Below are 13,180 nucleotides of genomic sequence, written 5' to 3'. Positions count from 1 at the left end.
GTGTTGGAGTAGGTCTCTGTGCACAGCTTTACTATTACTTGAATTTGTGTTGCATAAATTATCAGTTATTTTGCTCAACCAGAATGAGAAACTCACTAACTCCTTTTGTGCACTGAAACTAATTACAAGCATGAGAGTAATGTTTTCAAAAGTGACCAAGGACCATATTTTTAAAGGTGTTTAGGTGCCTAAAGACTCAGTTACCAATGCATTTTTTAAAATCTCTGTAGATGTCTAAATACCCTTAACAATCCCACTTTTTTTTAACCCTAAAGAGCATATGTTAATTTTGGTAACACCTTTGACTCTTTAGGTCTGTCTGCACTTGCAGCCTATTTTGGAATAGGGCTGCAAATATAGGCATTCAGAATTGCAAATCAAGCCCGGGATTTAAATATCCTGTGCTTGATTTGCATCTTCCCGGTCGGGCACCATTTTTGAAATTTACAAGCCCAGAATAACTGCCCGTGTCTACACGTGGCAGTGAAACCGCCGTTCGAAATAAAGCCCTATTTCAAACAACCTGTTATTCCTCCTGCAATGAGGAAGATGCAAATCAAGCACGGGATATTTAAATCCCGGGCTTGATTTGCAATTCTGAATGCCTACATTTGCAACCCTATTCTGAAATAGGCTGCAAGTGTAGACATACCCAAAGAGTCTAATTATCATGATCCTGAAACTGTACAGTATTATACAAGATTCAGGGTTTGGTGGACAGAGATTTCAGCCTACTTAGTCCTATGATGGCAAACACTCATTTAGAAAAGGTTAAATTTTTTTTAATGAACTTAGAGAGAGAAGGAAAAATAGCTAAAGCATTTGAAATGTGAAATATCAAAAAAGACTTTCATTTTAACATCCCTTGTTTCCTTCTGTAGCTAGAAAGAATTTTTGAAAGGAAAACACCCTTACTTTGACATTCTATTATATAGCATTAAAGGTGGTAATAACTGTCCCTTTTTTGAGGGGCATGGGAAATGGTTTAAAGAGACTGGCATTATTGTCAAAGTCTGATTCAATTTCCTTAAAGACTAACAAACACCAGGCTAGAGAGAAGAACAGCAGAAATAGAAAAAAACATAGCTTCCATCCCTGATGTTGACTTTCACCTCCTGGAGAAACACAGAGATGGCAATTTGTCTTATTAGCCACCCTCTAATCTGGCAACTTGTTCCAGCATTTGGCTGTTTTGAGCATTGCTTTTAGCTGCCTTAATCTGATCACAGACTTATTGCACTGATGCCAGAAAAAGAAAAAAAAGTCTCGGCCAACTAGGCTGAGATTGTATTACAGAAGGCATAGGAATAGGACGATGAAGAGGAAGCATAAGACATAAATGGGAGGTATGTATATGTTTGGGATTTACAGCCAGATCCAGTGGTGTTTTCAAGGCTGTCTGGATTTCTCTTATGAACTGTCACTCACTTTTTGTAGCTGATTCACAGTTAGAACTGGGCCTACAAACTGACCCTCATAATACCTGTCTCACTGACAGTGGGGGGAAAGGGAAATACAAATCCTTATGGGATCATAACCCAGTTTACATTTAGCCATGAGCCAGAGGCTCATTCTTTCCAAGACTTGAGCACATAAGTAACTATATCCACCTGCATAGTCCTTGAGCTTAAGTCCTTGCAGGATTTTAGTTCAGATTTTTAAAGGTATTTAGGCTTTGCAGAGCAGAAGTTGCCTTTGAAAATGAGACGCAGGCTACAAGCTTCTTTCAAAAGAAGTTTTTTTGGAAGAGATCTTCCAGAATAACTTTTTTCAAAAGAGAGCATCAATACAACAAAAGCACATTGAAAAAGTGATCTGCTTTTTGAAAGATAGTGTCCACATTGATTGGACGCTATCTTGTATATATGCCACCTGGAACCAGTTCAGGCAGGGAGTTAGGTTAGTGGTTGCTTCCAAGTGCTGATGTTGAAGCCTAGCTGAGAGACACGCTTAAATGGACCCCCTTGGATAGTCGTTTCTCTGCTTCTGCTGCATGCTTGCCTACCTATCCGAGGAACAGCAAAATTTGAGCTGCGTGTGCTTTTGTTGCCCAGCTTTTGGATTCCACAGCATTTTTCCTTTTGACATGATGCTGGAGCTGTACCTGGGCATGTGATGGCTTCACATGGCCATGCTGCAATTTGTGCAGGCTGCCTTCATGGCCCTCCACGAGCTCGACACCAAGCTCATCCTTGAGACCCTCTCCCTGTGTGTGGGAGCAAGAACCTTGCAACCGCACCTCACAGTGGAGAGACAGTTTTGGAGGCTGGACACCAGTTCTGACTGGTGGGACTGACTGGTGATGGAGTAGTGGGATGACCAGCAGTGGCTCCAAAATTTCCATATTTGGAAGACCACCTTTTTGGAGTTCTGTGCCTGGCTTGACCCTGCCCTTCAATGACACAACACTCCGCGGCAGCCCAACCATCCTCCTGCAGAAGTGGATCTCAATCGCCCTTTGGAAGGTAACCACCCCACATAGCTACTGGTAGGGTGGGAAAGTCCACCATCGCGGCCCTCCTTATGGAAATAAGGCACTCTCTGGCTGGAGTCCCTGCAGGGGGAGGAGTGAGTCCTGGAAAGGGAACCGTAGGGAAAGGGGGTTGGAGGGGTGCAGGGCTGGGTGTGGGGGGCAAGGGGTTTGTGTCATCCTACTCTCACACAGTCCTGCTGCTAGGGATGCAGCCTCATAGGGGTGGCTTCTGAGGTGTTTGGGGGAGGGACGGGGAGTGGGGTGGGCACCTCCCAAGGGCTCAGGCGCACTCTCTCTCATTCTCTGTTTTGTGTGTTTGTCTCCTTTTGCAGGTTGTGAGGGCCATCAGCTCCATCCTGCAATTAACAATCATCTGTACCGGAAATACATTCTGTGGTGCCATGAATTCCCTCAGGAAATAAAGAGCATCACAAAGGTCACTACTTTCTACCCCAAGTACAAGGTGCATTCCTTTTACCTTGGCTTTTATGATGTGGTGTTACTGAAATATAACCATTTATATGCATAATATTGCCACTGTTAGACAATTGCAACAAAACTGGTACAAAGTATATCATAAAAGGTGTCAATGGAAAAGCTATGATTTACTAAAGATGAGGAGCCTGTTTAAATCCATGTGTCACTACTGTATTTCAAGTTACAAATATTGGCTATGTGTCTATAACTTCAATGTGAAAGCGACAAGGAGTCCTGTGGCACCTTATAGACTAACAGATGTTTTGGAGCATAAGCTTTCATGGGCAAAGACCCACTGCGTCAGCATTTTCATCCTGGGCCCTGCTACCCAGGGCTGCCAGAGCTGCGGTGGCTGCCGTGTCCCCCGCCTCACCTCCACTCCTTGGGCTGCCATGTCTCTGGCTCCAGCCCCATCCCAGCCCAAGTGCCAATGGTTTTTGGAGGTCCAACCTGTACAATCTATGACACTAAAAAGGCACTTAATATACTTCCTCTTTTACTGGAAGACTGCCAATTTGAATATTCTTAGATAAGACATTTACCAGAATAAACAAGATTCAACTGATTTAATATGATTTTTAATTAAACTGATTCTCTTCCCTCTTGCATGGATGTAAATGGGTAACTCTACTGAAGTCAATGGATTTATACTCATCCAGAACCAGTGAAAAGGGAGTTAATCTAGTTTGCCATCATGATGTCCAAATTGCTGTTTTGAGAGAGCTGATTTATTCTGAGACACTGTAGATAAAGCAGGATGGAAGTTCTTATAGTCATTAATCCAGGCCCTAAAGTCCCCACTCATTTTTATTCCATCATTATTCAAGCAAGACTCTTACTGAAATGCAGGGGAGAGTAGGGTCATGTATATTGATTTGACCTGCACCTCAAAACATTATACATTGAATTTCAGAGGTAGGATGTTGGAATGGAAGAGGAAGAAGACCATTTCAGCAAATGCTAATTCTGGATGGGGAGATCTGACAAACAGTGGAGCAACCTTCCCAGGAGAGAATTCTCTTATTAGATGGCTTAGGGAGGGGGGAAAGGAAGATTTCACAGCAAGGCTTTGTTTAACCAGTTCATTGAGCAATATTTCAGCTGACTGCTAGGTCGGATCTAGCTAAGAGTTCTGGTAATTAGGCTCAGGCATACACAGAGAGTTGGGCATACACAGAGAGTTGGACTCCAGAGAACACTGCTTCACCAAAAATGGGAGAACAATCTGAGACAAGTTGTGAAGATAAAATGGCACCAGCCTGGGAGCCAAGACTTCCCCGACTCCTAAAAATAGTATAGAACACGGATCTCTTTCTGTTGCTGAAGAGAGAATGCCATTTAATTTGGCTTGCAGTGAAAACATAAGATTAGATGAGACTAAATATGCATTGCGGCTTTGTCTTCAAAACTTATTTTAATGCTTTGTTTCACTTGTTGATAAACGTACTTTAAGAGCTTCCAAATTATAGATACTTAGACCTGCACAGGAAGGCGAGGGCTACATTACATCTTTCTTTGGTATAATGTGTGTTACCCAATGGTGTGAATAAGCTGCTCCTCGGGGATATGTCTTCACTACAGAGTTTTTTTCAGAAAAACAGCCAATGTTCTAAAAAAAGTCACTTATATCCACACTAATCATGTTCTTTCAAAAGAAAATGGAAGGAATAGAGGGGTTTTCCAACATTTGTAAACCTCTCTCTAGGAGGAAGAAGGCTTTTTCTAACATAGCTTTTGTGGAAAAAGGCATTTGTGGACAGGGAAGAGGGAGTTATTTTGAAGGAAGAGAAAAGAGGAAAAAGTACAAGTGCCCTGGTGGCTATTCCATCCATAGTAACCACAGCTTAAATGCGAGATAGCATTCACACTGAATGGACACTATCTTTCGAAAAAGCAGATTGCTTTTTCGATGTGCTTTGGCAGTGTGGATGCTCTTTCAGAAGAAGTTTTTTCGGAAGATCTCTTCCAGAAAAGCTTCTTCTGAAAGAAGCCTGCAGTCTAGACGTAGCCTGAGTGAACCAAAGTACACTGATCTATATATGCCAGCGTGCACAGCACTGTCAGCAGGAGAGCTTCTCCCACTGACATACGGTTTATTGTGCCAATGGGAGAACTATTTCCCACCGGCACAGAGTGTTATGAGGAAGGAAAGAAAGACAAAGATGGATATGCTGCAACCTCCATCCACTCTGCAATTGTCAGGTGACATTGCAGAGACCTGGAAAATTTTCTAACAGATTTGAATAGTATTGAGCAGCCATGGGGGCAGAAGAGAAAATGATAAAGTGAAATCCTTAGTTTTTTGCATGTTGTTGAGGCAGAAGCATTGGATATTCATAAGAACTTTAAGTTTGAAAAAGGTGAAGAGATGAAGTTAAGGAAAATACAGATTACTGACATTTGGGGAACTTTGCATGGTGAAAAGAATGAGTTCTTTGAGACACATTTTCATAGGCATATAAAAACTTGATGCCACCTAGAGCAACATGTCACAGAATTACAGTCCTTGTGACTTTGGTGAGTTGACAATCTCCAGTCAGAGCCAACATCTTTTGTGGCATTAAAGACTGCTGCTCTGTAAAGGAGATTTAACTAGAAAAATCTCTCCAGGGCAGCAGAAACAGTGAAAGTACAAGCCAAAGAGCTGAATTCACCAGAAGGGATTGTCCATGTACTAAAGGACATTTGAAAAGGTCAGATCAAAAAGTGGAACCAACCACTATGAAAAACACTGCTTCTGGAGAGACTGAGTACAGTCTATTATGTGGAAGATGTGGATCGGCTCACAGCTTGGCCCAAAACAGACATTTGCCTTTGGCAAACTGACATACACATGGGAAAATAATTTTGCAAAATGCTGCAGATCCCAAATACAGAAAAAATCAAGTGCATGCAGTTGAACACAATCTAATTTAGGAGTTTTATGTAGATAAGGTAGGATCAAGCAAAGCTGATGTGTGAGTGGATACTATCAATTGAAAGTGAATTAAACAATTATGCCATTCATAGTGCACATAGGAGCTTAGACAACGAGTCCTATTACACCTTAGGCTACGTCTAGATTGCAGCTCCAGTATCCCAGAAAAGCTATACCATATTTAAGGAACACATCCTCTTTTTTGGAAACATTTCTGAAAAAGTGGACTCCTCCTTTTGCCATCCATGTAAACCTCATTTCACGTGGAAGAAGGGATGTGTTGAAAGAGAAGGTTTTTCCAAAATTTGACGCCATGTAGACGCGCCAAATTTCAGAAAAGCCCTTTCGAAAGAGAAGCGGGAAAAGATACACTAATTGCAATTCGCAATTTGTGTACCTTTCTGACTTTTCTTTATAGTGTAGACTTAGCCTTAGAGACTAAGGCACCTCTACACAGCAGAGCTAAAGGCAAAATAAACCACACAACTTGTGCTATGTCAATTGCGTAGCTGAAGTCAAAATAGCTTATTCTGGCTTCTGGTCCTCTCTGCACAGCAGGAAATCTGAGAACACTTTTCCTCTGACTTTCCTTACACCTCATAAAATGAAGGTTACAGGAATCAGTAAGAAGTCCCCCAGCTCAACATTATTTTGACAATTTTAGTGTGGGATGGAATGGGGGGGATGCTCAGGGCAGGAGTCAGAGCAGCGTGTGGGAGTGTCAGGACAGGTGGTTGGAATTGTGGGAGGCCCAGGGCAGTGGAGTTGTGGCATGAGTAGCTGAGGGTTGGGGAGAGCTTGAGGCTGGGAGTGCAGCCACCACACTGCCCTGCTCCTGGATCCCCAGGGCTGGCAAAGGTTCAGTGACGGCACTGCCCAGCCACTGGATTCCTGGAGGGTGCACTATGTCTGAACCCCACAGGAGCTCAGAGTGGCTGGGGCCCACCAGGGCTGGGGCCTCACTCCTCCACCTTTAACTGTCTGACCAGAAGTGCGCGTGTGTGTTTTAGTGAGGGTTTGGGCTCCTGTGTGGGAGGAAGTTAGAAGGAAAGGGATAGGGGCAGAAGGTGATGGGTGGACCACCCATGCTCAGCACCTGAACAGAAACTTTACCTGTCCATAGTGGTCATCAGCACCCAGAGTCCTGCCCCCAGTGGGACACTCTCTTACTGGTGCATCGCATTACCAGGCCACACCAGCTACTTTTGTTTTTGTCAGAGGCTGGAAATAAGATCAAAAGTGGGACCAACAAAGAAGGTAACTGGTTATTCTGGAACAAATATACCAATGAAGGGGAGGGGTACTGTTAGCATCAAATGTAAGGCTCTGCAGGATGTTTTTACAATTCACTGAAGTACCAAAGGAGGTAACACCATTTTTAGGCCTGTCTGCCTGTGAAAAACTCAGTCTGGTAAAACAAATTCTCTCCCCCCTCCCCCCCAGGATCATACTGAATATGAGACACTCATTCAGAAATATCACAATCCTATTGGGTTGCTTGCAGGGTGAACATACAATCCAGAGGAACAGGCAGACCTCTCCAGTTATCCATCCATGTAGAAAGGTTTTATTTCCACTCAGTGATCACCTCAAGACTGAGTTTGCAAGGATGGAAGCAATGCAAATCATATAAAAAAACTGAGGAGCCAATGGAATGGGTGAGCACCTTGCTCATTGGTGGGATAAATAATTTCCACTCTGCATATGCTTTGATCTGAAAGATTTCAGCAAGGCTTTAAAAAGTAAACTGCCAATATTTCAGTACATTGGATGCCTCCTCAGTTTCTTGACAGCTAAAATTAAAGCTTTGCTATGCACATTTAGTGCCCATTGGGGAAAATACAGATTCTTACACCTCCCCATCAACATAGCTTCAACACCAAGAGCATACCACAAAACCATATAAACATCTTAGGAGTGTCAACACCTCAATTAAAGGGGAGCATGAGTGTAGCCTTTGGGAAATTTTGGATGCAATTAGAGCTGCAAATTTGAAATGAGATAGGTAGAAATGTGTTTTAGGTATTACAGAAATGATTTTTGATGTAGATATTATTCCTGACAAAGGCATTGAACCATTGAAGTGATGCTACATCCTCAGTCAATGAAAGGATGTCCAGTGGTTCCTGGCAATGGTTAATTATTTTAGATTAGGTATGAATTTTCTACCTACAACTGTAGTGGGTTTGAGGAAATGTCAAGAAATTTTAAAAAATGGTACAGTGAAAGCTTTGTTATCAAGCACTTTGTTAACTGGGAGTATCTGAAGAAGGTTCCTCTGGCTCGCTTACCATCCTTAAACATTTAGGCTGTGTCTACAGTAGCAAGATTTTGCGCAAAAGCGTCCCGCCAATGTAGACACACTTTTGCACAAAAGCGCATCGTTCTTACGATGAGTCCTGGAACAAAATAGATGCCCTCTTGCACAAATACTTTTAATGCAAAAACTCTTGCATTAAAAGTATTTGCGCAAAATCATGCCAGTGTAGATGTAGCCTCAGAGTGTGTCTACATTGCACCCTTAAGTCAAAATAAGCTACACAATCTGAGCTATACAAATTGTGTAGCTTATTTTGAAATTTGGTGCTATCTATACAGCACTAAATTTTGAAATAAATCGCTGTTCTGGCGTCTTCCTTAATCCTCATGCAACGAGGTTTACAGGAAGCTGGAATAAGAAGCCCATTATTTTGAATGTAAATAATGGATATTATCCCGAAATAGCACCGTTTTGTAGGCGTACCTATGAGTGAGAGAATTGGAGAATCCCACCGCCGGTGAAGGGTGTAATTGTAACACCTTCTGGGTGTGGTGTACTGTCCTACCTACTGCACTTAGACCACTTACAGAGAGAATGAATGAGTTTGCTGTTTAGCCTTAGCTGAGAGCCAGTTGGCTTTTAGCTCACGCACTAAGTTCCAGTGGTCCCAAGTTCAGTTCTGCCTGACAGTATTACATAATTAGACCAGAAAGGGGACAGAAATGCGGCTAACCTGTAACCAGGTCAATTCCTCTCTGCTGATGGTGACAAAAAGTTTTGCCACTTATAATTGGGGGTTGTGATACTCATGATCATTTTGTATGGAAGCTCCTCAGTAGAGACTGGTGTCTAGCACTGCTAAAGTCATTTCACACACAGCACCTCACAATGATTGGAGGGTAACTGTTTTTGCTACAGAGAAGTGGATGAGATTTGACCTGGGTCCTACAAGTGAAGGTGTAATTAGAGGTATGATATTTAGGAGTGCTTGAAGGAGACTGCTCGTTGTTTCCTGCACTGGGCATGTACCATGGGGCACAGTTTCAAATTGTTACAAGCATGTTACATGGTGAAGAGAGTTCAGTATCTGCTGACTCCAGTGGAGGCTGTTACAAAAGGATTCTTTGGCTCATTACCTAAGCATCAGAGACATTGTTCCTCCCCAAAAATCTATATTTCAGATCTTACCCACTGCACTTGTATTACTGTGAGACACATCACGGCTTTGGATGTCGACCAGCCTGCTGGGAAGAGAGAGTTTAGGGGGTCTCTAAGTATCAGCCTTGATAAAACTATATTACTTGGAGTCGCACTTCAAATTTTAAGGAGCACAGACATACTCACATGGCTTACGTTGCAGGTAGGCTTGTACTTTTGTCTACAGATGGTAGAAAAAGCAAATATATATGCAGCAAGGAAGATGGCGTCCCCTCAGACACAAAGGGAATGTTGCAAGCCACCTGGCCATGACCTGAACTCTGGAAGCAGAGTGGTGGGACAGGAAGGGGCACTATAAAAATCCTGGCTGGCAAGGCTCAGGTGTTAGGCTCTCTATCTGAGGTTTCAGTCCATAGGCTTTGACTTTGCACCCCCACCCCTTCCCAGGGCAGTGGGGCTCAGGTGAGCTCAGTCCCCCCTCCTGGGGCCATGTAGAAATGTTTATTGTCAATAGGGGGTTACAGTGCAATGAAGTTTGAGCCCCATGGATAGCCAATACCCCTTGTATGAGCACCAGGTGCATTTCCATGGTGCCACATGATAGACTGTGAAAATGAAAGGCGCTATGTTAATATAAATTATTTAAAGCCCTTTTTTTGTCAAATTCTGAAAAGAGCTAATGGACAAAAAACTTTCAAATTTAATATGGGATGAATTTTTTTCCCACATGCCTCTGACAGCAGCCTCTCTCCTTGTCTTTGAACTTCAATCAAACATTCTTTGAATGCCAGCTATTTGGATTTTTACGCTGAGCTTTGGCTGGCAAAGAGGCTTTTTAATGGAAATGGATCTTCTCAATAAGCACACAGGGGCACAGTCTGTTACCTTCAGTCAGGTTAGCTTTCAGTAATGAAAACAGGTAAACCAATCCTTTCCTTCCAGCCACTCTGTTCTGAAAATAGGCCAGGTCCCATTGGGAACAAAAGCTGCTCCCACAAAAGACTATAATTAGATCACCTTGGTCTGTTCTGCTCAAATACCTCATTAAAGTTCAACTATGGTCAGGTTTGGGCATGCTCAGGGAGATGTGAACAACTCATCTAATAGACACATTCTGTGGCCATTCCACAAAGCAAATATTGCAGTGATTATTTATCATTCCTTCCAAGCTTACAGGTGATTTTCTTGATGAATGACAACTGTAGTGTCTTTTCACTAACCTCAAAAGGTATTGGCTCAGACCCTAAATGTTATGTTCGTGGCATACACTTAAGGGAAGATAGATACCAACATAAAGTATTCTTTTGGGAAGGTTGCTACACACTACTTTATTTCTTAAAATCCAGAACATGAACACATGCGAACAAATGAAACCCATAAACGGAAACAAAAACACAAATGCAAACAAAGAGACAAAGAAGGCTGCTCCCCAGACATGAGGTCCAACTCATCCTACTCAGCCAGACTGCTGGTTCTTTGCAGTCTGACTGTAGAAGATCCTGATTGAATGGTTCCCTATAGAACTCCCTAACTTGCAAGCAGACCCAGGTTTATTCTTAAAGTGATAACGTGTTGTTGTAACAGTTTTCAATACACTACCCAAGAAATGCCTCCATATGCGGGGGGAAAAAAGTAATAACCCTTGCCTTTAATCTATGCACTAAACAACGGGAGAGGCCATACAAATTCCTTCCTCAAGTTTATAACAACATTCTGTAACTGCCACTGTCTAGTATCAGGTGACAAAAACTAAAATAAATGTCCAATTCTGGTTGAAAGTTAACTGGCAGTAGAATCCTATCACAGTTTTCTCCTTTTCTAGCACTAGATCTTGAGAAGATTTTAATTGTTGACTCTTTTATGAAGTTTTTTCTCCATGTAGACCAAAAATTAATACTTACGAAACTTGCATTAGAAAGTTTTAGAGAAAAAGTTTGTTTGCACTAGTCAATTTAAAACTTAATTTCATTCTTGATTCTATAAAATCTTTGGCTACGTCTAGACTGGCATGATTTTCTGCAAATGCTTTTAATGGAAAAGTTTTTCTGTTAAAAGCATTTGCGGAATAGAGCGTCTAGATTGGCACGGACGCTTTTGCGCAAAAGAAAGCCCTGATCGCCATTTTCGCCATCGGTGCTTTTTTGCACAAAACGGTTCTCAGTTGTCTACACTGGCCTTCTTGCACAAAAGCATTTGCGCAAGAGGGCTTTTTCCTGAACGGGAGAGTCATTGTATTTGTGGAAGAACACTGACGATCATACATTAGATCATCAGCGTTCTTTCGCAAATTCAAGTGGCCAGTGTAGACAGCTGCCTTTGAGTTCACTGGCATGGATTCCTTAAGACAGCAACTGCTTCCTCTACACAGGAAAATGTGTGAAGTCTATACCATACTCAATCTCAAGTCAATTTCATTCTTAGCCATTGGTTGAGATTGTCACACTGTGCCCCATATGGAAGTTATGCATTTAGATGCCAAAGAGATCCCAATTTTGGTCTCAAAAGTCTTGCTCCCTGATACCATAACCTTGAGTATTTTGTTTGTTTTTAAGATGATACACAGTGTAGGCATTATGGATTTCTGAGAAAGCTCTTTGTGGTGGTGATGTTGATGATAGTGGGTCATAGTGGACCACAAGCTAAATAAGAGTCAACAGCAAGCCACTGTTTGCAAAGAAAGCAAACATGATTCTGGGTCCTAGAATCTGGGATGCATTAACAGGAGTGTTGTGAGCAAGACACGAAAAGTCATTCTTCCACTCTACTCTGTACTGATTAGGCCTCAACTGGAGTATTGTGTCCAGTACTGGGTGCCACATTTCAAGAAAGATGTGGAGAAATTTGAGAAGGTCCAGAGAAGAGCAACAAAAATGATTAAAGGTCTAGAAGACATGAGCTATGAGGAAACACTGAAAGAATTGGGGTTCTTTAGTTTAGAAAAGAGAAGACTGACGGGGGACATGATAGGAGTTTTCAAATATTTAAAAGGAGTTACAAGGAGGGAGAAAAATTGTTCTCCTTGGCCCCTGATTATAGGACAAGAAGCTATAGGCTTAAATTATAACGAGGGAGATTTAAGTTGGACGTTAGGAAAAATTTCCCAACTGTCTGGGAAGTTTTTCCTAATGTCCAACCTAAACCTCCCTTGCTGCAATTCAAGCCCATTGCTTCATTAAACACTGGAATAAATTGCCTAGGGATGTTGTGGAATCTCCACCATTGGAAATATTTAAGAACAGGTTGGATAGATGTCTATCAGGAATGATCTAGATGGTGCTTGGTCCTGCCATGAGGGCAGGGGACTGGATTTGATGACCTCTCAAGGTCCCTTCCAGTTCTAGTATTCTATAATTTTCTATGATTGTGTGATGACAAACTGCATTTTGAGATGAGAAGAAGATATTTCATCCCAGCCAGAGCTCCAGGCAGTACTGTACCTAAAGTACACACAGTGTAAATAAGAAGCTTGTGTGAAGCTCCACTGTTGTATCATCATAATGACAGGCTGTGTGCAGAGCTGCCTCCGAATTCAGACAGCTCTACAATGAATAATTGGAAGCCACTTATCAGAAATTCCTGTTTGTTACTCTGAGCTTGCATCCCTAGCTCAAAGTATTCTCCAATTTTGTATGGCCTCTGCTTGGGGTACAAAGGGAGAAGAGATTCTTCACTCCATGTGCTCCCGTGTTTTTAGGGAGGGTTTAGATACATTCTTAGTGTATTCCTGGCATGAAAGAACATTTTAAAGGCCATGGTAGATTGGCCTGGGACTGAGCATCACTTTCTCACTATTCATTTGAACAAGTACTACTCAGTATGAGGGAAAGTTTCCGATTTGGGCTTAAAGTGACTATTATGGGACAAACTATAATATGAGATACAGCAAGGCAATACC

The 13,180-nt window shown here is 42.1% G+C and overlaps 1 long non-coding RNA gene across 1 annotated transcript in view; it reads left to right on the top strand.

Annotated features, from left to right (window-relative positions):
* LOC142829482 (uncharacterized) overlaps positions 1 to 13,180 on the top strand; it is a 42,283-nt gene that overhangs the window by 18,699 nt on the left and 10,404 nt on the right. Inside the window, exon 2 of the long non-coding RNA XR_012903908.2 lies at positions 2,806 to 2,936. This is a non-coding gene — a long non-coding RNA (uncharacterized LOC142829482). The remainder of the gene's footprint in view (positions 1 to 2,805; positions 2,937 to 13,180) is intronic.

The sequence above is a fragment of the Pelodiscus sinensis genome, chromosome 4 (genome assembly GCF_052426305.1).
Source record: "Pelodiscus sinensis isolate ZL-2025 chromosome 4, ASM5242630v1, whole genome shotgun sequence".
Classification (NCBI taxonomy): domain Eukaryota; kingdom Metazoa; phylum Chordata; order Testudines; family Trionychidae; genus Pelodiscus; species Pelodiscus sinensis.
The sequence above is the reverse complement of the archived record's forward strand: the minus strand, read 5'-3'. Positions and strand labels throughout refer to the sequence as shown.